Source organism: Tiliqua scincoides, chromosome 7, assembly GCF_035046505.1.
Source record: "Tiliqua scincoides isolate rTilSci1 chromosome 7, rTilSci1.hap2, whole genome shotgun sequence".
Taxonomy (NCBI): Eukaryota; Metazoa; Chordata; class Lepidosauria; order Squamata; family Scincidae; genus Tiliqua; species Tiliqua scincoides.
The window spans coordinates 17899385-17926628 of NC_089827.1; the positions used below are offsets into that span (position 1 = coordinate 17899385).

Below are 27244 nucleotides of genomic sequence, written 5' to 3' on the forward strand. Positions count from 1 at the left end.
TAAACAGTAAACCCCACATGCCCATTACAAGTACCTTTGTTTACTATAAGAGTGCTCGAAGTACAAGTGCTTTTAGTTTAACTGAAGAACTGAATGTGCAGGCAACAAGCCTGCATGCTACAGGGAGATTAACAAGAAGCAGTTGCCCTTTAGCATGCAGGCTGATTGCCTGCACATTTGTTCAGTTCTTCAGTTAAGGAAGAAATTTAAGCAAGAAGCACTCATGCTGTGCACTGCTCAGTAAACATAGGTACTTGTAATGGTGCAGATAAGTGATACTGGATCCGAAGCTAAAAAGGCCCACCTGTATCAAATTCTAAGCACTAAAGAAGCCTTTGGTAAGAAACATTTGAGAAGTCCCAAGTTATTTTATGTTTGAATTTATATCCTGGTTTTTGCCCAAACCCCAAAGTGGCTTACAAAGCTTTAAAACAGAATCATGACAAACAAAACAATAGTAAAATTAGATATGGAATAAAAGCACAGTTAAAAACCTCAGAAACGTCAGCAAAGAACGTCAGGCTAACACCCTTCGAGTTGAGTCAACCAAGCCACAGCTGCTAATTTCACAGTATTTTGTACAGAAAGAGAAGCAGGATTGCCATAAACACAACTAGAGGTTTGATTTTTTGTCAGATTTTTTCCCCTTTATTCTCTGCTTCAGTGGTGGCAATGAAAGAGAGAGGAAGAAAAGGGAATTTTAAATTTGCCTTTTTAAAGTGGATTTACATAAGCACACAGATGTCTAATAAACTCAGGGGTTGACACCTGTATAATTACAGAGAAATGCTCTTTTTGCCGTTTTGGAACCCAGTGACATCACTAGGTGGGTGCGGACCGCACCAGGTGACACACTTGATGGGTATGTGACACCACTACTGTGACACCACTACTGGCCAAAATTGTGAAATCTTGGCATTTTCGAATAATACCATCATGTCATATATAATTTGATGCAGAATTTCATGCAGAATGCAATGAAACAAACCCCGTTTAAGTGTCCGTATTCTTTCAAAAGCTATGGCCAAATAACCAGAAAAGGAAGACACAACTGCCTTATGTAACAAAAAGTGGATTTTCTTAACTCGGAACTAATCAATGAGACAGATTGTTCTGACAACCAATGAGGTGTTACTATGACATATCAGGGAACCACTGAGGTGTTTGAATGAGTTAGCTCTCATTTCCATGGATCAGAACTAATACTAGAACTCTTATTCAGTTTCATCATCAGGTTGGCCACTGGTTTTTTGTTGGTTACTGATTTGTTTGGTGACCCATACGGCTACATATTAAAATAAATAAAGTTAATTAGGGTTATACCAATCCTAGTGAAGCCACTGCATTTAGGTTGTGTGTATGATATTGTAATCTATTCAGTATGATCTGGTTCAGGAGGAGGTCCATCACTGGGGTGCTGCAATGAACTCTTGCACTGAGTGATGCAAACCCTATCAGTACCTTCTACATCTTCAACTAGATCAGGCTTTTTCCTCTTAAACAGCAGCGAAATGATCCCATCAAGTGCAGTATTAATGTGTGAAGGAGTTTGCTTGGGCTCAGTGCATTTTATAGGGAGAATACTTGCTTCAAATCTATGTCCGCATGCCAAAAAGAATCAACCACTGCTTCTGTTCTGGCAGGAGGTGAATGAAATTCAGTGTTCCCGTTTTACTTTGTTACATTTAGATGCAAGAGAAATACCAAAAAACAGTGAATTTATTAAGATGTGCATCCTTGCAAAGGGCACACATTTCATCTCAGGTAAACAAGAAGAGATGTGACAGTCTTGCTGAGTTGTTCCTCTTTAAAAAGCTCTTTGCTTGTATCTTGTCTAACAGGCAAAAGATTAACATAGTAAACCTTGCAGAAAAAGAAAGAAAGAAATGGTTTTGATAATGAGGTTTGCATTATTACTACTCCAAGACAACCAGTGGATTTCTCCATGTTTTACACACCGCTAGACAACATCCAAAATGAAATTAAGGGTGAATTTGAAAGGACTTTTGGGGCAAAACTTCTGAAAAATCTTGAAGAAAACTAAAAGGGATATATTTTAGATCTGTCTGTAGTATAGTGCTCCCACCTAACCTTTATGACCCGTTCAGCCCAATCCTAACGATCTCTTCTGATCTTGGAAGCTAAGCAGGGTCAGGCCTGGTTAGCACTTGGATGGGAGACCGCCTGGGAATACCAGGTGCTGTAGGCTATACATAGTAGCCTGTACTGTATCCAGAGTGAGTTAGGTACAGGCTGGACACCTTGGGACAAGGGGATATTTTCCTCCTTACCCCGTGTTGAGCCCCAGCATATACCAGTTTTTAACTGGTACAAATCCAAGCAGTCTGTGTAAGGCTGCTCAGACTAGGGATGGGGGTTAGGATAGTGCCTGCGCCACAGTGATCCTGTCTCCCTCCCGGCCCAACCCATCTCCTGTTCTACCTTCTCCGCCCAAAAATGCTCACTCCCCACCACCAGAATGCCCTCCCATCACCTTCTCCCACTCCTACCCAAACTTACCCTGTTGGGCCAGTGCAGGATCTGGCCCAGCTGACTCCGAAGTCAGCACAAATGTACCCTGTGGCGTGTCTGTGACACTCGGGAGCCAGCCCAGGCCAGAGTGCTGTTTGGATTGCGTTTGCAGCTCTTTGAAGGTGAAAAGGAGAATGAGAAATAGTGCAAGCTCTTAAGAAGCCACAGGTAACTGAATGGTTATTTTGAACCCTGGTATACACATATTTCCACCAGAAGGACTCATCCATAAAAATGTAAAGAACCTGAGAGAGAGAGAGAGAGAGAGAGAGAGAGAGAGAGAGGTGTCCAAATGCTCCATTAAACATTCAAAGCACTTGAATCTTCTGAAATTTAAAACAGACCAGAACTGACATTTCGCTGAGTTATATTACTGTGAACAACAGCTGGCTGATCAGGAAATTTAGATAATTGAGACTTGCCTATTAAAGTGCGTGAGTATATGAAATCCACTGTATAATCATTCATTCCCTTTCTTGGCAGTACTCATTATTTGGATAATGGCTGTTCAATTTAAAAATCAGACAGGCCATTAATGAGGTTCATTTGTCAATGATACTTGCTGTTGATGGTGTACCAAGGCACCAGGCGGTGGCTGCCATTATCCACCGTGACCAAAGCACTACGAAGAAGGGCCCAGAGAGATAAGAGACGGATCCTGCATGCCAGCAATTAGTATATCAATTTCTTAACACTACAGCATACGTTTGGTAGAGGGTACTTTTTAAGTCATTTCTGCCCAACGTTGCATATATGCAACAGGGACCAAATGTGTACACCTGTGAGCCAGGCAAAAATGGGTCAAAGTGGTGGTCCTCTTATATTTGGGGAGGTGAACTACTGTCTCTCTGCACCCAGCAAAGGCTTTTGCTGGTGTCTCTCTTACATCTTTCTTCAAAAGACTGTGATCCATTTTGGGGAACTGGGAACCATTTATTTTGCCATTCTTCAATCTGGAGAATGAGGACATAGCTACTAAGCAAAGAAAGCAAATTGACTAATATAATAATAATACAGGTATTTCTATACCACCTTTCTTGGTCCTCAGATTTCTCTTTAGAGTTATTCAAGGCGGTTTACATAGGCAGGCAAATTAAATTCCTGTAGGGATTTTTACAATTTGAAAGAAGGTTTCTATCTTTCAAGAAACCACAACATTCAGATGTTTCCTTCTTGATCTGGTTGCACATCCTGGCCTCAATCCTCCCATGCTCAGAGCACAGGGAATAACTCGGCTCAGCTTGTCAGCTGCTTCAAGGTCGCACGGTGCCGGTGGCCTCGAACTGGCGACCTTCGGATGTTATCTTCAGGCAAATGGAGGCTCAACCCTCTAGACCAGACCTCCTGCCCATATAATAAACAGAAGGAACTGTATGAGCGAAAACCTTCCGGGGGGGGGGGGATGAGGATGAATGACATATAGTTCTCTTTTCTGCTATCATGTGTAAAAAAAAGCTAAAATAAAGATTATTAAATGGACCTTCTCATGAGTAACCACTTAGGGCAGCATGATAGTGATGAGTGCTACAGTCAATTCCAAAACCACAAGGACAGACTCTCCTCTACAAGACAACACTACCACCTAATTTTTGACAGGCCAGTCCACCATCCATGTTGATATTCCCTTGACTACCTCTAACTCGAATCAACAATGGTTCCCAAACTGTGAGCCATGGTACCCAAGGGTGCTGCTGTGAACTCACAAGGGTGCTGCAGGATGTCCCCGATGCTTCCTGGCTCTCCCAGGTGCCAGCATCTTGGATTACACAACATCTGGTTGTGCATTTGTGCAAGATCTTGCAAAAACCACGCAAGATGCCAGGGCCCGGCAGAGCTGGAAAGAAGAGGCCACCATGAAAGAAGGGCGCCATGACCTGTGAGATACAGGAAGCTGGACTAGATGGGCCTATGGTCTGATCCAGTAGGGCTGTTCTTATTTTCATGGTAAGTTTGGGAACTGTTGTTCTAGGCACTTGCTTGTTTGTTTTACATTAAATATTTGGGAGCGAAAAAAATATTGCTGAAAGACAAAAAAATGGCTGAATAGTAGATGCATTTGCATTTCCAGTGAGGAGATCAAGCAACAACAGGTCAGGTGTGTTGCTAAGCAAAAAGCTGAACACACAACTATTTTTAATAGAAAGCATCAAGAAATGTTGCAACGGATTCAATATTCTAAGGATGGGGAAGAGAGGCATCTTCCTCCAACTCAAATTTTGTCCCTGTTCTGACTGACCAATTGAGCAAAGTTATTTTTTGAAGTCTACAACTGAGGAAAATTTCAGTTGGGAATCCTAAGTTTAAAGTTGGTTGTTTTTTAAATTGAACTGGGGTGGGGGGAGTTTGCCTCAATGAATAAGGGAACTGTTTCAGGGTGGGAAAACAAACTCAGAGTTAGTATGGGTTTGTTTTTTTTTTAATAGCGCTGCTGTATAATCAGAGTCAGTAATTTGTGCACTGATGCCAATTAAGAACCTCCATATTTTGCCAAGAAGTACATATGTACCAGTATACAAGACTTGTAGCAATACTGAGGTTTTTATGTAGCTGTTCAGCAGACACTTCCCTAGGATTAACTATTCACAGAAAGTCTGAAAAAAAAAAGTCAGAACAAGTTTTCCATTTATGGGGGGAAAAAAAGTATAGTATGTGGCTTGAACGGGTAACCCAGCAACAGTACGCAGACAGAAAATTGAGACAATTTTCTTGTGGAAAAATTAATTGTTCATCACTACTAGCTGTATCTGCTTTAAGGAGGACGTGCAATAACAAAACATTAAAAGAGATTCCAGCTACAAAGTGTTGCTCTCAGACAGTTATTCAGAGTCTCAGAACTAGAGTTTAAGGCAGCCATTTTCAACCACTGTGCCGTGGCCCACTGGTGAGCCATGAGCAGTCCACAGATGTGCCACAGGAACTTGGGAGAAGGTCATTTATTAAAAGGGCCACTGGGGGATGTGAGCCCCCCACTGGTGGCATGGTGTGCCTTGTCAGTTGTCAAAATCCTGCTGTGTGCCTTGACAATTTTAGTGCCTTGTCAGTGTGCCATGAGATGAAAAAGCCTGGTTTAAGGCTTCATTAATAAACTGTATAATCTATGTCCTCAGACTGTTATACTATGAAAAGAGTTATAGTTGCACATGCACCATGAATGAAATGGAGACATACAATAAATATATTATATCACAACTACACCATGGAGTATGTAGAACTTTAGGGCAGCAATTTTCAACCTTTTTCTTCGCATATTATACTGAGCTCTAAGGTCTTTGGCCGGATCCCAAAGGATCTCCTCTATGGAGAACTCATGCAAGGAAAGCGCCCTACAGGTAGACCACAGCTGCGATACAAGGACATCTGCAAGAGGGATCTGAAGGCCTTAGGAGTGGACCTCAACAAGTGGGAAACCCTGGCCTCTGAGCGGCCCGCTTGGAGGCAGGCTGTGCAGCATGGCCTTTCCCAGTTTGAAGAGACACTTGGCCAACAGTCTGAGGCTAAGAGGCAAACAAGGAAGGCCCATAGCCAGGGAGACAGACCAGGGAGAGACTGCACTTGCTCCCAGTGTGGAAGGGACTGTCACTCCCGAATTGGCCTTTTCAGCCACACTCGACGCTGTTCCAGAACCACCATTCAGAGCGCGATACCATAGTCTTTTGAGACTGAAGGTTGCCAACAACAAAGGTCTTTGTCTCTTACAATGTAACTTCTAGCTTCCAGAGGACTCTAGGTTCTGGCTCTGCCCGCAGAGGAAGAGGGACAGACAATTCGTCACGACAGACAGTTGCCCTAGAAACAGAGCTGCAGAACCCAGAAGAGTTTCAACTGCTGTGATTTCAACTGCTGTGTTCCAAATCCCATGGAACACTTGCAGACCTTTCATGGTGCATCAGGAGCCCTATGACTCTGGTTGAAAAATCACAGCTTTAAACAATATAAGCAAAAATAGAAATGAAAGAGACACTTCTTTTAGGATATAGGAATATCATCATTGGCATCCTTCAGTCTCAGGAAACTATGGTATCGCGCTCTGAAAAGTGGTTCTGGAACAGCGTCTAGTGTGGCTGAAGAGGCCAATTTGGGAGTGACAATCCCTTCCACACTGGCTGCAAATGTAGTCTGTCCCTGGTGTGTCTCCCTGGCTGTGGGCCTTCCTTCTTTGCCTCTTTGCCTCAGTCTTTTGGGCAAGTGCCTCTTCAAACTGGGAGAGGCCATGCTGCACAGTCTGCCTCCAAGTGGGACGCTCAGAGGCCAAGGTTTCCCATCTGTTGAGGTCCATTCCTAAGGCCTTCAGATCCCTCTTGCAGATGTCCTTGTATTGCAGCTGTGGTCTACCTGTAGGGCACTTTCCCTGCACAAGTTCTCCATAGAGGAGATCCTTTGGTATCAGTCAGTAACTTGGGGAGCAATCCTAAGTGCACCCTGGGCCAGCATGAGTCGCATGCGCCAGCCTGGGAGGGCGGCAAATGTGCCATAAACCACGTTTACAACTCCCTCTGCGTAAGCCGTGCCAGAGTATGGAGGTGCACTGGCCCACGGAGGCCAGAACCAGCCTCCACGGCAGTGGCGGCAGGTGAGTCCACGCTGGCCAAGTTAGGCAAGCGGGGGAGGTCCAGTTGGGGCTTGGGGAGGGCGGGAAGCAGGCAGGGAGGAAGTATTTTGGGACAGGGGAGGGCAGGACCATGGGTGGGCAGGTGGGGAGCAGGAAGCAGGGCTAGGATTGGTTCCTAGCCCCGTTCCCGGACAGCGCGGAATGGCTTCAGGTGGCACAGATCCTAGTAGACCCATTGGGGCCGCTGTGGCTCTTAATGGGGTAAGGGGGAATTTTTTCCCTTGCCTCAGGCCAAACCTCAGCCAGCTCAAACTTACACTTGATACAGCGCAGGCCCGCCAGCCTGCCTGTTCTAGCACAAGTCAGGACTGCGCTGTTAAACACAAACTTTCACAAACTGGAGATTGCCCATCTTTAGAGCTATGAGACAGGGAGAAAATTTCCACTAGGAAGAGGAGATATGCAACTATTCGTGATACAGGTAGGCTGGGAGTCAAATCCCATCCACACGCAGACTTTCAGCCTCTGACCTTTTTGTTATTCATGCTACAGAACGACTGTGATACAGGATCTTCGATGCAGTGTGTTAAAAAAAGGTATTTTATGACCATTCTGATTTGGAGTTAGGTTAAACAAGGGGAAACCTCTTGCTCTTTTATATGAAGTGGGCCCCCTTTGGGATTCTGAACAGAGAACTATTTGGAGTCGTCTGTCAATACTTACTTAGCAAGGCGAAGTTCTTCCTGACATTTCAGACTTATAATACATTCTCCGTTGGGTTCAGGGAAAGGTAGCATTTATGAATACAACTTGCATCCTTGAAGGGACAGGATTTCAAAATGCCTCTGGATACTCCCAATTGCTCCCAGTGACATTAATGTGACTCAGGTGATGAGCATTGAGTAATTCTGCAAACCAACTCCACAAGTTTAAGTCATCAGTTCTTGCATTACTCATAATAACCCGAGGCCAAAAGGATGCCATAAGCCCACGAATACTGAGAACAGCTTCTTTATAGTGCTATCCAAACCTCAGCCCCAAATGGTAATAAGATATGTCAAAATAGTTTCTCGTTAATGCAGACAATTATAGCATAACCATTTGCCAAGGATTCAGTTTTGTGTGGGGGTGGAAAAGACCACCATGCAGGGTGAACCCAGAGAAAGTTACCTGTGTTTAGACCTTATCGATATCAATGAGACCTCTGTGCATTTAGCAGTCTTTGGATTACATACACTGAAGCCCTGCTATACCCTGAAGGGAGAGAGACTTGCAACCAATATGGCCAGTTCCTATGAACCACTGAAGTGGTAAATGAGTACTTAGAAAAGCACCAGCTATTAGAACTGTGCAATGTCACAACCTATCACATCAAACCCTGGAAGTCACTAAGTGAATCCCCTTAAGTCACTAGGGGGATTTTTCTAGGAACTGCAAAAGTTGTCAATGTCAGTCCTTAAGAGAGGAGGAGGCTGTTTGGAAGTCATCATCAAGAATACTGAGAGCTAGCATTGGATCTGGGGCAAGATCCTCGATTGGATCCGCCTTTCTGAAATTTTGTAATAAATATGTTGGGTAATGTATAGTTTGTTTTCTCATGGCTCAGGCCCCCTGGAAGCCGGGGCCCAGGAAATTTTTTTTCCCATCTGCCCTCTCCACAGGTCTGCTTGTCACCCCTCATTCCACAAATATACTGGTGAATGTAAGTATCAACCAAAGGAAATGGAAAAGGTGCAAAAGAGAGTGACTAAGATGATTACTGGGCTGGGGAACCTTCTGTATGAGGAAAGGATACGGCATTTGGGCCTCTTCAGTCTAGAAAAAAGGCGTCTGAGGGGGGACATGATTAAGACATACAAAATTATGCATGGGAAGGATAAAGTGGATAGAGAGGAGCTCTTTACACTCTCACATAACACCAGAACCAGGGGACATCAGCTAAAATTGAGTGTTGGGAGAGTTAGACAAAAGAAAATATTTCTTTACTCAACGTGTGGTTAGTCTGTGGAGCTCCTTGCCACAGGATGTGGCATCTGGCCTGGATGCCTTTAAAAGGGGATTGGACAAGTTTCTGGAGGAAAAATCCATTATGGGTTACAAGCCATGATGCGTATGTGCAACCTCCTCATTTTAGAAATGGGCTATGTCAGAATGCCAGACGCAAGGGAGGGCACCAGGATGCAGGTCTCTTGTTATCTGGTGTGCTCCCTGGGGCATTTGGTGGGCTGCTGTGAGATATAGGAAGCTGGACTAGAGGGGCCTATGGCCTGATCCAGCAGGGCTGTTCTTATGTTCTTGAGGCTCCTGGATTTTTATTTTTTTTTACTTTTATTGTAAGCTCCCCTGAGGTTCTTTACATCAAGAGGTGGGATAAAAATCTATAAATACAGAAATATTGCTGTGAGCCAGCTTGAGCATCTCTACTGCAAGAAGAAAGCAACAGGATATTTTAAATGAACAAATAATAAATAAGAACGTAAGAAGAGCCTTTCTGGATCAGATCAAGGGCCCATCTAGTACAGCATTTTGTAACTCACAGTGGCCCTCCAGATGCCTCTTGCAGCACTCAAGACAACAAGACACCTGCATCCTGTGGCTACTCCCTTGCACCTGGGAGTGAGATATGAGCCTCCTCTACAGGGTGACCCAAAAAAACAGAGCCCACAAATCTTTGAATAAAACTGTTAATTTTAATTTTTCTTTGGAAAGAACATGACTTTTATGCAAAGCGACCAAGATAACTAAAACTTTGGGGAATAATCGTACACAGATTGAAGTTTGAGTCCAGTAAGTTTCTTGAAATTTACTGGACCTTGTAGGATTTAATAAAATTTTTATGGGTTGTTTTTTTTTTGGGGGGGGGGGGTAAAAAAAAACCTCAGAGGCTGCACACGGTCTTCAAGGCTTGTAACCTGCGGTGAACTTTTCCTCCATAAATCCGTCCAAACCCCTTTTAAAGACATCTAGTCCAGCGCCATCACAACATCCTATAACAAGGAGTTTCACATATTAATTATGTTCTGGGTAAAGAAAATTCCTTTTGTCTGTTCTAACTCTCCTGCCAGTCAATTTTAGTAGATGTCCTCTGGTTCTGATACTGGGCAAGAGGGAAAAGAACTTGCCTCCATCAGCTCTCTGTAAAAGGCCTTGCACAAAGCAAGGCCAGCCTTTCCTTTGCTGCCACTGCTGCATCACAGATGTGAAACAGCAAGTAGTGGAAGGAGCCCTCATTCCACAGCTCAGGTGAGAGATTAAACAGTCATCCTCACACTAACAGCAGCTGTGTTGGGCCAGCATGGGCTCCAGCAACTTTCCAGAGGGCCAAAGGCTCATTGGATACTGGAGACTCCCTGCGGGCCGGATTGGGAGCCCCTGAGGGCCGCAAGCGGCCCCCGGGCCGGGGTTTGGGCACCCCTGTTCTAGATTGAAGAGCCCCAAATCTTGTAGGCCTTTCTCATAAGAGAGGTGCCCCGGCCCAATAATCTGTTTTGTCACTCTCTTCTGCACCTTTCCCAGTTCTACGATATTCTTTTTGAGATGTGGCAACCAGAAGTGGACACAATACTTCTATTGTGGCCTACCATCAATTTGTATGATGGTATAGTAAAGGGGTGGGCAAACTCTGCCCCGCGGACCATTTGCAGCCCTCAGGGACCCCCAATTCAGCCCATAGGGAACCCCAGTCTCTAATGAGCATCTGGACTGTCGGAGACTAGTAGAGCCCACACTGGCCCGTATCTGCTTATGTCTCCAAGTGTTTGTGGCTTGATCTGTATGTTTTCACTGTGCAAAAGGTGCATGTATTATATACATGTATTATAGTTCTTATGTGTATTATAAATAAGCTCAGTAAAATTCATTCATTCATGTAAATTCTGTCTCTAATGTATTCATTTGTGTAAATCTATGTTAATTTTAAATGTAAAGTAATTCTTTTTTTTGTCCTGGCCCCCGGCACAGTGCCAGAGAGATGTCTGCCCATTTTAATCTCAATCTCTTTTTTAATGAACCCATGTAATTGGCTTTCTTCACAGCCTCCACACACTGGGTTGTCATTCATCAAGCAGCCTCCCATTTTGCTGCCCAATCCTCAAGTTTGAAGAGATTCTCTTGAAGCTATTCACAATCCCTTCTGGACACTGCCACCCAAAAACGTTTACTGTCATCAGAATACAGGAGGCCCATGTTATTCCAGGTTCAGGATCTGCTGATTTGATCATTTGCAGGTACTGAACTGGGGCCCCCAAGCTCTCCAAGTCTGTCTGGAGGCTTTCTGAAGCCTGCAAAGACTACGCGTGTCCATCCACGGCCTCTGCGGGCTTCAGAATGGAGGCCTTTAAATGCAACTTTCAGTTTTTGGCGAAATCTGGGCAGCTTTCTGAGGCCTGCAGAGGCCGTCCGCAGTCTCAGAAAGCCACCCCAAACAATTTAAACACGAATTCTGGTTTTCACTGAAAACCAGAGGTCGAGTTTAATAATAATACAGGTATTTCTATACCGCCTTTCTTGGTCCTCAGATTTCTCCTCAGACTTTATTAAAGGCGGTTTACATAGGCAGGCTAATTAAATCCCTGTAGGGATTTTTACAATTTGAAAGAAGGTTCTATCTTTCAAGAAACCACAACATTCAGATGTTTCTTTCTGATCTGGTCGCAACATTCTGGCCTCCATCCTCCCACGCTCAGAGCAGATGGAATAACTCGGCTCAGCTTATCAGCTGCTTCAAGGTCGCATGGTGCCGGTGGCCTTGAACTGGCGACCTGCAGATGTTATCTTCAGGTAAATGGAGGCTCTACCCTCTAGACCAGACCTCCTGCCCATGGGCCCGTGGGTCTATTTCTGAAGCTCACAGAACCCATGGGCAGATGTGAACAGCCTCTGCAGGCTTCAGAAAGCCTCGGGAGGTTTAGGATCAGCCAGAAAACTACAGATTCTAACATCCACAGTTTTCCTCATCCGCTGGGGTTCCTGGAACAGAATCCCTGTGGATAATAAGGGCTGACTGTATATTGGTCAGTCTTTTCATGCTATTGCTGTCATGTTTGCCTCTTCACTGGATTCCATTAGACTTCCTTTGCAATCAGCCAACTAAGAAAGGAACCTGGAAGTGGGTTTTTCAGTGGTAAAAAACAGCTGCTCAACAGTGTTGGTTGGTCACAATATGGTAGGAGCTTGGATTTTGGTGCTTTTTGTGGGTGTGTTTTTCAAGCGCTTTAAAGCAGCTGGTATCTGTGGTGAGTCAAATCCATGGATGCCAGACCCGCAGATCCACTGATAGTTCGCAAGATCACTTGATCCTTAACAATACCCCTCCCTCCCTTGCTCTCCCTAGGCAAATCAGAAGTCTAGAACAAGTCTCAGAAAACAGTACAAAAGAAACCTCTTACAGCCTTGGCTTCTCCGTCTTTGCTGTTCTGAACAAAGCAGCTTCTGGTTCAGGCTTTTTTTTGTAAATAGAGGGAGAATTCATTTCCAGTATAGAAGGCCAGTTGTCTTGTTCTCTCAAGCAAGTTGGGCAGTGAGCAAGGACATTTTGTTGGCTTTCAGCCCACCAAGCTGTCTAGACTTATATCAAGAGCACAAAGGAATTTATAGGATTACATTCTGCTAAAATAAACAAATGTGCACCCTGCATTATTCCTTTCTTCCACACGCACAAGAGACATAGATCTAAATCACTCCAGTGATCAGCCATACAGCAAAACTATTTATGACTTCAGTCTCTCAGCCTGTGTGCCTTGAACAAGGCAGAGAGAATCTCACAATGAAATCCCCCGTATGATAAAACATGATAAACAAAAGGGACAGAAAACAGTCCAACATTCTCATGTTACATTCCATGTTACACATATTTTCAGGAAGCATCTGTGAAAACACAAACAGGCTGTCTTGCCAGATTTCAGTCTATTTAGAAATGTATATTATAAGCAGACACAATATTTATTCCTTCCATGGTATATAATGTAAGCAAGGGGAGGACCAATTCAGTGGTGTGGGGTCTTACTTTGGGTTTGCCTTTAATAAACTCCCTATTGTCCATCACTGTGTTCTAAAATTTTGCACAGAAAGAGCAGATACTCAGGCTCTCTTAACAAGCAAGGCGCAACTAATCGGTGTCAAGTGGTCTTGAGTGCCCACTCTTACTTAAGAGTGGAAGATGTGCCAGCTGGGTCTTTAGTCCAGCACTATCTTCATGAATCTTAGGTAGGTACCGGTATTCTAGCAGGCCATGACCTACCTAATGCCCACCCTGAAATAAGCAGCAGGGTAAGGGGGCCAAATAGGAGGGACCCCTGGTGAGAAATACTGAGCATATTTGATGGCGAGAAAGGAAGCATGAAAGAGATGTGTACCAGCACCTCTCCACAACTCCCTCGCCTAGGCAAGATAAAAGATTGCCGGCTGACTAAGATGGGACCACCTTCATAATATTTATTTAATGCATTTACACCCTGCCTTTCTTCCACACTGTGAGCAGCCAAGGTGGTGAACAAAACCATCACCATCATAATACACTATAAAAATAAGCATATCAATACAGTAAACAATAAAACTACCAAAAAAAACCCACCAGGTAGAGAGGCTGTAAAAGTAGAGCAGCAATAAAATAGCAGAAGACTGCAATGAACAGTGAACACTAATAAGAGGCAATACAAGCAAGCAGCAAAAGGCACTCCTAAAATTTTCCAGAAAAGATGGCAATAAGCAGTGGTGAAAACAGAACACCCAATTATAATAAACCTACCCACTCACAGCTTAAACGCTGATGGAAACAAAAACGATTTTACTCCCTGTGGGGACAACCTCAAGGAAGGGGCCAGTTCTTAAATCACAAGGGAAGAAGTTCTACCAACTGTGGTGCAACCACAGAGAAGACCCTATTTCTTGATGCTCACCCTTAACTTCCAACAAGGGCAGCATACACAGAAGGGCTGAAGACCTCAGGGGGCAAGCCAGGATATATGGGAGGAGGTGGTTTCCCCAATAACCAACACCTTGAACTGGACCAGGAAACAAAGTAGCAGCCAGTGCAGCCTCTGGAACTGTGGTCCAACGGAAAAAAACCCTGAGAACCAGGAACCGCACAAGCTGCTTCATTCTGCACCAATTGTAGTTTCCAGCAGCCCAGCAAAGTGCATTACAGAAACCTAAATGAGATATCGCCATGGCATAGACCAGTTTTTGGCATAGATGCAATTTTTCACTTGCGTACCTCTTGGAAGCCCATTTCCGTAAATTATACCCGTCATATTAGCAAGATGTTTGTAATTAATGTAGTTGCTGTTATTTCAAATTCACATGTTTTCAACTACTGGTTCATATCTGATAATACACAATTTGATGACCAAAAACTAGCAGTTGGTGGGGCTTTTGCAGCCTGCAAGCTGCCTGCCTTGCCACCCCTGCAAGGCATTCTAATACAGACCTCCCTTTTCCCGCCATTATTCAATTCTTTTTTAAGTACCCCTAAAAGTCCTGGCAAGTACCCCTGGGGGGTTACACATGCCCCAGTGGGAATCACTGGCATAGACCACTGTGGTCAGGTTTGACTCACTTGGGTATGACCATACCTGGTGCACCAGTCAAAGCCTGGCAAAAGCCTCCCTTGCCACAGCTGCCACCTGGCAATCCAGTAGCAGCTCTGAGTCCAGGAGAAGTCCCAAGCTGCATACCTGTTGCCACAGAGAAAACAGAACCCCATTCAGAACAGGTCCAGTACTTGCATCATGGATTTCTGGACCCAGAGGACCTCTGTTTTGCCCAGATTTAATTTTAGCTTGCTAACCCACATCCAGTTCCCACTCGCCTCCAGGCAGCATTCCAAGACTTGGACAACCCCCCTGGTTTTAGATGGAAAGGAGAGACAGAGCTGAGTGTCATCAGCATATGGAAGGCACCCCACTCCAAATTCCCCAGTGACCTCTCCCAGTGGTTTTGTGCAGATATTGAACAGCATGGGGTACAAGGCAGACCCACATACCAATGTCCAGGGTGCCAAACAGGTCTCCATGAGCCCCAGCTTCTGGCACCTGTCAGCCAAGAAGGAATGAGACCACTGCAAAACAATGCCTCCAAGTCCCAACTTGGCCAACTGCCCCAGAAGAACACCACAGTGATGAAAGCTACTGAGATGTCCAGCGGGCCCAGTAAGGACACACTCATCCTGTCTAGTCCCTAGTGCAGGTCAACAGTGTAGGTCACCTAGCGCAGGTTATCCACCAGTGCTTTTAATACAAGCTTTTACATTTTTATTATAAAAGCCCTTAATAAAAGGTTTTTATTACATTGTGTGGTGTGTGTATATATGTGTATATATGTATGTGTATGTATGTATGTGTATGTATATATATTTGTATGGCTTTAAAATATATATAGTTGTATCATTAGCTTAAATTGGCAAGAGATCTTTATCTGAGCATGCGTATGAGAAGAAAACAACAATCCTTATAAAGGTCTATATTGTAACTCTGATTATAAAAATGTTTGAGATGCCTAGGCTTCTTTTTTTCCCTTGTCTTAGCTAAATATGTTCTGTGGCTCTGGCTAAATTGAACTGGTAACAATTCCTATGTTGTCACACTCTGGGCCTCCACATTAAAACAGTTCTGCAGAGGATGCCTAGTGACTTGCTACAGGATTCTGGATGGATAACTGCTTGAGATTCACACTGCAGCACAGGGAACTGCTGACTTTTTTTTGTCACTGCATCACATGTAACTTAAACTAGACATGCTCCCTAACTCACTAGCCAAACTGCAGCAAGGAACACCCTGTACATCAACATCTGAGAGCATAAATGACCAGAGTCAGGAGCTCTTCTCCCAAACTATTCACAACAATCCAAAGCCTGCCACCATTGAATGATGCCCTTATCCCACACACTAGCTGAACTGTCTACTAAACAAGCATCTAGTTCATGAGCTTGATACAGACGCAGAACATGGCAGCTTCTGGAGGTTTTGGCTGGACAAAAAACTGAAGACACTTGACAGCCAAGATACATGACACTGTTACAAGTGACAAGAAGTAACAGGGAACTAACCAACAAGGCCGAGTCCCTACATGGAACAGCTTCGGCAAACACACTCAACATGAGTGGCATGGCTCTTTGCCCCTGCAATGTAAACTGTGAATGTTAAACATGATGAGCATTTGCCTTGTCTCTCTGTCAGCAAGAAAAATAAACTAAAACTTGTCCTGTAAATTCCCAAATGTGTGCACTTAACAGCCGCAGCGTATTGGCCATCTTTAGTTGTGATGGAATCCAGGATTACATTTGACATAATCACCTACGGGTTATTTCTGTACATGCACATACTGGATATGTGTTGCCACTATTACAGCTTAAAGATATAGATATAGTCTGGATGTCCTCTGAGGTACAGAGGCTTCTGAGAGGCGCTTCCAGTCAAACCAGAAGTGCTTCTCAGAAGCCTCTGGGAGACCTTCTGAGGTGCTGCAATATCATGGTTGGCCTCCTTGTGCCTTAGAACACCTCCTGTGTGCAACTGAAAAGTTTGGGGAGTCCGTCCAGACATAGGGAACCAAGTCAAATCCACTGTGCCTGAATCAGCAGATAAGGAGGGTTAACCTGTATATGCTAGATATCAAGAACATACATGTCTTAAGACAGGGATGGCCAAGTGATAGCTCATTGGCTGCATCCAACCTCTTCCTCGCCCTATGTTCACACTCACCCAACCCTATACATTTCAACCACCCCATCCCAAAGATGGATCATTCCAGAAGTTTCTCTTGTATCTCTCCATTATGTGCTTGGTAATTGCTAGTTCAGAAAACAAGTGTAAAGCTTTTTGCGCCACTTCTTGCCCGTACAGCATTACTTTCTCAGTAAGTTGCTCAGGGAACAGTCTACAAGGCAGCTCCCCCTCCACCCAGCACCGAAGGAGAGGGCTGCTGGGGCATACACTTATAGAGGGAAGGCTACCTGTCAAGCTATTTAGTGTGGCCCCAATAGGGTCATTGATGGGTGTGAGCAGTTGTGTTCTTTTGACTACAGAGGGGGCTATATATGATTGCAATTGTTGCTTTAAAATGGGGTTCAGAACCAGTGAAGCACAACAAGAAATATCATGGCAGAAACTGCCATAGGTTTACTACAAAGTTTTCTCACACCTTTGATAATCTGTAACAAGATCATGGCCGCAATCCACAAATGAGTTCATCCATTGATTTCAATGCGTTAAATAAGTGCTGTTAATCTCTATGGCAATGTTGTTTCCAAAAAGGAGAACCCCCCAAAAAGTGTCATATCACTCTTTTTCAGGCACTTTTTCAAGGAAGACAAAAATGACAGAAGCTTCATAGTGGATTTTTTTTTAAAGTATTGAAATGTTTCTGTTGGCTCATGCCTCGTTCTCTTTTGGCATCTGAATTATTTTGAATATCGTCTCTGCAGAAAAGTGATCATGGGAAGAAAAAACAAAGCTCTAAATGAACACACATTCTGCTGCCTTACCGGGTTCCTAGAGAGAGTCTAACAAGAAGAAAGATTAATTCACTTAGAATGAAGTCTAAACATGAGAACGATACAAGGACAAAGGAAGAATTATTTCAGACCCCCTTGAGAAATTTCTCTCAAGAACTGGAAATACCCTTTTGACAACAGACCAAGAAGCAAGGAAATAGCATCTGGAAAAGACCCTCGTTTTGGGAAGGACTGAAGTGATCTAATTAGTCTATTTGAGCCCTGCTGCCAGAATATGTCGTGACATCAGTGCGCTATAACTTGTAAAACATGTTGCTTCCCACCATTCTTCAACTCAAAAGGCGAAGGAAGGAGGCTGACATGTCTTCTTTCCAGGTCCCATTACTGCACGCACATAGGCAAGCAAAGATAGGTACGGTACGGGTGAGTGACTACGACGAGGTTGACGAGGAAGGCACCTCAGGATACTGTTTCACCGGGTAGCGCAGAAGAGTCAACGTTCAAGAGTTCAGTGAAAAAAAACTGTGCTTATTTAAAAGTCTCTCAAAACAATAGTCTCTCATGATACAGGTATAATATTTAGATGGCATACAGGTATCCCCTGCTCTCTCTCTCTCTCTCTCTCTGTGTACGTACATACATGTACGTACAAGACCAGCCTTTGGGCAATGTGGCCAAATTGACAGAGGAGCCTTGCACCACAGCCGCCACCCTGGCATGGAATCACACATGCTGAGGCGAGTGGAGAGCTGTTTCAGCCTCCTGCCTGCCCTCGCCTCTAAACCAGGGGTGTCCAAACCCCAGCCCTGGGGCCACGTGCAGCCCTTGAGGTCTCTCAATGAGGTCCTCAGGGAGCCCCCAGTCTCCAATGAGACTCTGGCCCTCCAGAGATTTGTTGGAGTCTGCACTGGTCCGACGCAACTGCTCTCAGCGTGAGGGCGACTGTTTGACCTCTCGTGTGAGCTGTGGGATGAGGGCTTCCTCCACTGCTTGTTGTTTCACGTCTGTGATGCAGTAGCGGCAGCAAAGAAAAGGCTGGCCTTGCTTTGTGCAAGGCCTTTTATAGGCCTTGAGCTACTGCGAGACCTTCATTCATTCATATAAGTTCATCTTTAATATATTCATTTATGTATACTTATGTAAATATATTCAAATTTTAAATGTAAATTAATTCTTTTTTTCCCTGCCGCCCCCCCACGACACAGTGTCAGAGAGACGATGTGGCCCTCCTGCCAAAAACTTTGGACAGCCCTGCTCTAAACAGTCCGAAATAGGCCTCCCAGAAGCTGTTGGCAGTGATGTCATCACGCCTCCACTAATTATTTCCAGGTGCTGTGCTTCACGCATGGCACCTTTGGTATTCGGCTGGTGCAGGTGTAGTTCCCCCAGGTGCATGATGAGTGCTGGACCCTGTGAGGAGGGTGTGGGCCCTGCACAAACTCTCCACATTAGGCCCCACCACTTCTGCAGCCAGCACTGTGTGCATTAGCACTTTGCCAACACAGGGATGTGCAAGAGGAGCACTTTCTGCATCAATTTAAGTTTTGCTTTATGGAACTTCATGGAACTTTCCTGCCCAAATATTTTCAATCCACAGTGGGTTGAATTCTTAAGTCATTTAGAGTTTCATGCACATTCACAAGAGACATGTACATTTTTTGACATCCATTTTGCGTTTTCAAGCAAAAAAGAGACAGGGTTCCACTTTTCAACAATTTTCAGTTTTTGACAGTACTCTGGTCCCCAACTTGTGGGGGGGACGCCTGTACGTGCCAACAATATTCATATGGCAACCAGAGTTCCCAATTTCTCTGCACTGTAAAATTGCAACTGGAAATTCCATTTAAGACAAAAAGCATGTATGTTCGTTCATTTGCTGTCCAGTTGGAGAAAACAAAGGCAAATATCTATTTGGGGACAAGAAATACATTCACCAGAAATGTAACAAGACTGAACATTTGGTGGTCCATTATTCATTCATAAGTCAAACCCACTGCTATGATTGGCCTTGACTTTAGACCAGGGGTGCCCAAACCCCGGCCCGGGGGCCACATGCGGCCCTCGGGGGCTCCCAATCAGGCCCACAGGGAGCCGCCAGTCTCCAATGAGCCTCTGGCCCTCTGGAGACTTGCTGGAGCCCGTGCCGGCCCAATAGAACTGCTCTCAGTATGAGGATGACTGTTCGACCTTTCACCTGAGCTGTGGGATGAGGGATTTCTCCACTACTTGCTGTTTCACGTCTGTGATGCAGCAGTGGCAGCAAAGGAAAGGTTGGCCTTGCTTTGTGCAAGGCCTTTTATAGACCTTGAGCTACTGCAAGACCGTCATTCATTCATATAACTTCCATCCCTAATAAATTCATTTATGTAAATTTATTCAAATTTTAAATGTAAATTAATTCTTTTTTCCCCTGGCCCCTGACACAGTGTCAGAGAGATTATGTGGCCCTCCTGCCAAAATGTTTGGACACCCCTGCTTTAGACTGATGCCAGACATATTAGGCCATTGCCTCACCTGCTGTAATTCCATGGAAAATTCATAAATATTCTAATTTCTCAACAAGAAAGGATCATAACATTCCCAGCACAGCCACTGTGAGGGTGATGAGAGGGCGGTTTGGCCAAAGGGGGGAAAAAAGGGAAAACAGATAGTTGACAGAACAAAGGACAAGGAAGTCTTGCAAAACAAAACCCTCATATATGATTTGGAAATTGGAGTGGCTATGCTTAGTTATTGGGAAGCACCTCTGGGCTGGGGAGAGGCTGCATGTCCCATCTTTATTTGAAATAACTAATCAAACCTTTGACCCAAGTTCTTTCAAGAGCATCTACAAAAGGCTCTTGCACCAATATTTCAAATGAGCGATCATAGTCAAGGAGGCAAAATTTTAAAGTCTTGTTGGCAACCTTCAGTCTCGGACGACTATGGTATCACGCTCTGGATGGTGGTTCTGGCACAGTGTCTAGTGTGGCTGTCATTTTCCAAAGCTATATGTTTATTATGGCTTTGGTCAATGAAAGATTAGTGTACTCTCTCATGTATACTTTAACATTGTGCTTGGATCTAGATTTGTATGAGCAGAAGAATGCCTTTGCAAACACCAAAATGCTTTGCTGATGAAAAGTGCCGCCACCCAATTTCCAGCAATTTCCCCCCTCTCACTCAAGTCTCCACACCACATTTCACAGTTTCTGAGGGTCCCCAGCCATGAGGAGCTACTTTGAGGAAGGGGGGCTCAGTACAGAGAGTAGTTGACAACCTTCAGTCTCGAAAGACTATGGTATCGCACTCTGAATGGTGGTTCTGGAACAGCGTCTAGTGTGGCTGAAAAGGCCGATTTGGGAGTGATAATCCCTTCCACACTGGGAGCAAGTGCAGTCTGTCCCTGGTCTGTCTCCCTGGCTATGGGCCTTCCTTGTTTGCCTCTTAGCCTCAGACTGTTGGCCAAGTGTCTCTTCAAACTGGGAAAGGCCATGCTGCACAGTCTGCCTCCAAGTGGGCCGCTCAGAGGCCAGGGTTTCCCACCTGTTGAGGTCCACTCCTAAGGCCTTCAGATCCCTCTTGCAGATGTCCTTGTATTGCAGCTGTGGTCTATCTGTAGGGCGCTTTCCTTGCACGAGTTCTCCATAGAGGAGATCCTTTGGGATCCAGCCATCATCCAGTCTCACGACATGACCAAGCCAACGCAGGCGTCTCTGTTTCAGCAGTGAATACATGCTAGGGATTCTAGCATGTTCCAGGACTGTTTTGTTTGGAACTTTGTCCTGCCAGGTGATGCCGAGGATGCGTCGGAGGCAGCGCATGTGGAAAGCGTTCAGTTTCCTCTCCTGCTGTGAGCGAAGAGTCCATGACTCGCTGCAGTACAGAAGTGTACTCGGGACGCAAGCTCCTGAGTTTTTCTTGCCCTCTTCTCTGTACTGTACTACTGCTCACAACCTGCAGTACAGAGAAGAGGGCAAGAAAAACCCAAGTGTAATTCCACATGCACAAGTCTGGATCAAACCCTATGACTATGAATAAAGAACTGACAGCTCAATCCTATTCAACTTTCCAGCGCCAATGCAGTCATAATGTAGCCCCAAGTAAAAGGGGGCAAGAATTCCCTTATCTTGAGTAGTCCTCCATGACTGCCTCCCCACTGCAGGATGCACCACATGCCCCATTGACACAGCGCTGGAAAGCTGGATAGGACTGGGGCCTGACATTTTTGGTTGGCTTTCTTGTCTTAGTTCTGATTTGGTCTTCTGCTTTGCTCTGGTACCAGTTTGGTTTATTGGGTTGATTAGGCTGCTTTTTTAAAGATGATTCTATTACCACTGCGGCTGTTGCATTTTAATTCCATGCTGGACTTTGGTTTTTAATTTTTAATGTATTTTTTTTTAATATTATAAGCCACCCTGGGTGGTGCTCATGGAGGAGAAGGACAGGTATATATCTTTAGAATGAATGAATGAATGAACAGTACAGTACTGAAAAAAGGAACCTGGAGTTGCAATAGGCTGGCCTATGGCATGGGAGGTGGTCTTGGCATGTGGCAGAAAACTGTACTAAGGGGCCTTTTAGTTACTTCCAATTTAGAGTCTTGGCTTCCTGCTCAAGGTAAGGCCAAAACACTTGGCCCAGTCTTTTAATTTTTTTAATGCATAGCTGACAATACAGTTCAGATTAACTATTGCCAGTGTTTCTCAAACTGTGGGTCAGGACCCACTAAGTGGGTCATGAGCCAATTTCAGATGGGCCCCCATTCATTTCAATGTGTATTTTATTTTTAATATATTAGATTTGATGCTACCATGGTATGTGACTGCATTTGGAGAAATGCTATAGATCTGTTACTTTTAACAGGATGCTATGTATATGCTTTTAACAATGACAGTCAATGGAGGTTACCCCATTGTATCCCAGGTAAATGTGGATAGAATTGCAGTCTTTGGGATGTTTGGGGAATTTTTTTTTAAACAGATCAGCAACTTCTTGGGAGGGTTAAGAGAGTTCTTTATTCTAAATAAAGTTTTAAAATTATACTTATTGTAAACTTTTAATTTACTTATTTAATTAGATTTTATTTAGGCATATGGTAGGTGTTAAAAATTTTCCTGCTTGATGATGTCACTTCTGGTCATGACATTACTTCCAGGGGGTCCCAACATATTGTCATTCTAAAAAGTGGGTCCAGGTGCTAAAATATTTGAGAACCACTGATGCACTGCATATGCTGAGTGCTCCTCAAGAGGCACAAGCTGAAATTCAGTGACTGTATTAGAGAGAGTATACTCCAATCACCCCATATGAGGCCCTATTTCCTGTTGAACACTTCTGAGCAAGACCAAGCCAACTGATTCCAGCATGCTGAGCAAACACCAACCTCACATATTTTCTGAGACGACAGGGGGAGACAGACCAAACAGATCACAATGGAGAGAGAAGACAGGACTGCTCCGAGGTATTCCACATGCAAACTGGCAAAGCTAAACATTCCAGAATCCAGGCAAATGGTTTTCTTGACAAAAGTCTTGGTAATTAAACAATGATCTTTAATTATACAAATATGACACTTGACTATGTTTTAATTTTCTGCAAAGGGTACCCCAAATTGTATCACTTCAGCAGGGAATGGACTACCAAGATTATTTTCCTGTCTGTGTGAAAATCTAAGTTACTTTTATTATTTTAAAAACTAGCCATAAGTCTCCATTGCATATTAGAGTATTTTTTTTGTTCCAATTATGCAAGACACAGCATTTTTTAAGAGTTCTAAATAGAAACAGGACATTTAAAAAAGAGAAAAAAATACAATTACCTTTTCAGTTATACCACAGGATATTAGGGAAATCCAGACTCCCCTGTTGCTTTTACCCACATCTGACTCCAATCTTAATAGCTCAGCTATTAACCCTCTAAAGTTCCCACCCCCTACATGCAATGATGTTAACTTTGCCCAGGTAACCAAGGCTGATTCATTGCAATATTCTTTTAAGCAAAAAAGGAACAGCAGCCACAGAGATCACAGATTACAAAATTATAATCCTCTTATAGAGGAACTCTACGCAAGTTTAATTTGCATGCAAGTCCCACCGAGTACAATGGGATTTAATGTCAAGGCATATAGGAGTGTGATCTTACATGAGAGAAAGCCCCTTGAACTCAGTAGACTTCCTTCCCGAGTACTCAGTCCCCTGATCAAGCTGCAACTGCTTTAGTTTCCACCAGCATTGGCTTGCAAGATAGAGAAATATCTGTTGCTGCAGTTATTGAATTTACTTTTAACTTAGTCATCCACAGAGACTAAACTCTTTCGGAGAGCAACTGAAACAATAAACTTCTTAGTCACATTCCTTCACATTAACTGTCTCCCAAATATTTTTGCAGAGTCAAAAAAAAAAAAGAAGATTATTCTGAAGAACCAAGGGAATTCGGCTACAATTGCTGCAGGCAAAGAGGATAGGGGAAAGAAACTTAAGGGTCACAGCCTCCTTTAACCACATCTCAAGCGATAGAAAATGCATGGTAGTCATTTTTTAACTGAACATGCAGAGAACATGCACGATTAACCTTTAAATCCTCTGCATAAACAGTGTGCTGGGAGCTTGTAAAATCTTCCCCACTGTGTTTCAAGCTACTCCACTGATGGCATTTAGAAGCACTAAAGCTAGCATAAAAAAAGCTTTATTTTGCTTTCCTTAGCCCCCCAGCTGTGGAACGGTGACAGATTCCTGACCAAGGCCCAAGTCCAGAATCTCTTGCCCTCTGCAGACCCCTGAATAGAACCCCAAAAGAGACAGCAAAGATAAATAGATGCTGTTTAAGTTTTACATCCCCATGGAGGGGCCAGTGTTGTTGGAAAGGGAGGGGCTGGAGACTCATAAACTTTGAGAGCTCTCACTAGAGGTCAAATCTATCCCTTAAATCTGACTTTAAGCTAAGTTTGAAGCAGGCAAGACTGAAACCTTTTCTCTTTCCCTATCCCCAGCCTTAAAAAGAGCTGGATGCAGACATATTTTTAGACCTAGCCAAATATCATTGCCTTCTCCCATGGGGCTGCAGTGTGTATACACACACACACACACACATTCACAAACCAGCCAAACCGTTGACACTCAGCAGAGGATAATGGAGAAAGCAAAGCCTTGCTGGGGGGGAAAGGGCCAGTTGTCACCCAAGTGACAGACAACAGCTGAGCTCACACATCTGCAGCCGGATTCAGGCAGACATGCTGAAACTCACACCCATCTATAGTCATGGCCCACTAAAAAAGACAGATGGACTTTTCCAGGCTTGGGATATTAAATAAATAAATACACTCAAGATTTCCTCTAGCACACAGATTACAGTGCTAATTTACTCTAGGCATAAGCTTCCCTGCCCCCACCCCAAATGCAAAGAGTTTTAATTACAGTATAGACATGCTCCAACCTCAACCTAATACATAGTTTTGTAGATTCCTAATGCTATGTTGCATTCAGGGATGTTCATCACTGGGGGGGGGGGGAGTACCTGTGAGTCAGCTGGGCATAGAGAAGGCACAACTATGGATAAGTTTAAAACTCAGAGCCACTTCACAGATCCTCAAAAAGCAAGCTGAAGCTCCAACTTGAACAAGCCACAGGACAGTCTCATTTGTCACGATAGGCTGTTCAACATGGGCTGTAGTCAGAGTTTCTTGTATACTAACTCCTTGCAAGCAAATCAGCCCACACTCAGTTTAAGAAGAAGAAAAATCAACACATGTACAATACATTCCTGATTCTTCTTGCAAATACACCTTGGGTTGCAGAGGGAACCCTACACCATGTTCAGAGTCCTATACACAGATTAGGTTATAATCCTTACACTCAAAAGGGCACAGACCACAGAATACTCTTGATACTCCACACTCCTTAATCCAGAGTCACTGCTCCTTGGTTCCACACCAGACTTCACTCCAACCTGGCTCTGAATTCACACTTCTCCAATGGAGAGGAAAGACAGAGATCAACCCCCACTGCCGCACCATCATATATGGATGCCTTACTTGGAAGTAAGCCCACTGAACACATAGGGGTGGGAATTACCTTCGAGTAAAGAGGCACTGGATCCTGACATTACTTGCTCCTTGGCTGTAAATCCCTCTGCATGCTTACTCGGGAGTAAGTCCAAGCAAGGGATTCAATCATAGACACACTTTCCTGGGAGTAAGCCCCATTGACTATAACGTGACTTAGTTCTGAGTAGACATGCATAGGATTGTGCTCTCAGTGAGACTTCAGCTGCAATCTTATCCACACTTACTGGGAGTAAGCCCCATTGGCTATAATGTGACTTACTTCTGAGTGGACATGCATAGGATTGCGCTCTCGGTGAGGTTGCAATCCTATCCACGCTAACCTGGGAGTAAGCCCCATTGGCTATAATGTGACTTACTTCTGAGTAATGCATAGGATTGTGCTCTCAGTGAGGCTGCAATCCTATCCCCACTTACCTGGGAGTAAGCCCCATTGACTATAAGGTGACTTACTTCTGAGTAGACACTCATAGGATTGGGCTCGTATTCCTGGGGGAAGCAGACCTAGGACTGCGGTTACAGGTCATCAGCACGGACTAAAAGCCCAAGCCTATGCATGTCTACTCAGAAGTAAGCCCCCTTATAGTCAATGGGGCTTACTCCCAGGAAAGAGTGGCTAGGCTAGCACCCTAAGGCTGCCACACTTTCCTGGGAGTAAATCTCACTGAACACAAGGGGACATACTTCCGAGTAGGCATGCCTAGCATCAGGCTGCAGAATTTAAGGGTGCCCTATTAAAAATAAAATCCCAATTCCCAGGACTTCTATTAAGTGGCAGGAGATGCTGCGGCTGGAGGAGGATCGGGACCTCCTGCGGCTCTCTGCGGGCCAGTCCCCCCGCCTCCCCGGGAGGGATTTGGGTGCAGGCAGCCCGATCTTTTCTCACTGCGGAGAAAAGGACCTTGCCAGGACCGAGGAAGGAGGGACCCCCAAGGCTCGACTCACCCTCCAGGCGAAGGACCCCTGCGAGGATGAACGCAGCACCCCAAGTATTCCTAGGAGGGACGGAGGCTCGGCATGGAAGGCGGCAGAGGGCTCGATCCCCCCGAGAAGTCAGTGCACCCGCGAGCCGCTCATGTTGCAGCCTGCACAGGGAGCCCTCCTTGCGCTGCAACGCCTGGACGCAACTCTCCCTGACAGTCCCCGGGCGCGCGCTGCCCACTACAATGGGAACTGCGTCCCCCGCAGCCCATTGGCTGCCGCCGGGCTCGCTAGCCAATCGGCGTCTCTGCGGCGGCCGGGAAAACCCGGCGGCCGGATCGCGGGACCCAGTAGGCGACTTTGTGGCAAGCCTTCCATGGGGATTGTTGCAAGGCTTGGGGCTGAGTGGGAAGGGTTGGGGGGGCTGCTCTTGCTCCCAGGCAGGATCAGGATCAGGATCAGGATCAGGAAGATGATGATGGTGGTGGTGGTGGAGGATCAGGATCAGGAAGATGATGGTGGTGGTGGTGGTGGTGATGATGATGATGGAGGAGGAAGGTGGCTGGAGAGCCTGCTTGCCCCTGACTGCGGCTCTATAAAAGGACACCGTCTTGGGTGTCATCAGATGGAAACGGGGGTTAGCTGAGCCAAGGAATGCCTGGCTATCTGAAGGTCATCCAGGCATGGCAAACTTCAAGCGGTGGAACAGTTCAGTTGGATGGGATTCAACAGCCCAATCCTAGCCACACTT

At 44.8% G+C, this 27244-nt stretch overlaps 1 protein-coding gene across 1 annotated transcript in view; it reads right to left on the minus strand.

Annotated features, from left to right (window-relative positions):
• PRICKLE1 (prickle planar cell polarity protein 1) overlaps positions 1–26685 on the minus strand; it is an 81949-nt gene extending 55264 nt beyond the window's left edge. Inside the window, exon 1 of the mRNA XM_066633108.1 lies at positions 26518–26685. The gene's annotated coding sequence lies outside the window, so the exon portion shown is untranslated. The remainder of the gene's footprint in view (positions 1–26517) is intronic.
• Between the last annotated feature and the right edge of the window lie 559 nt (positions 26686–27244).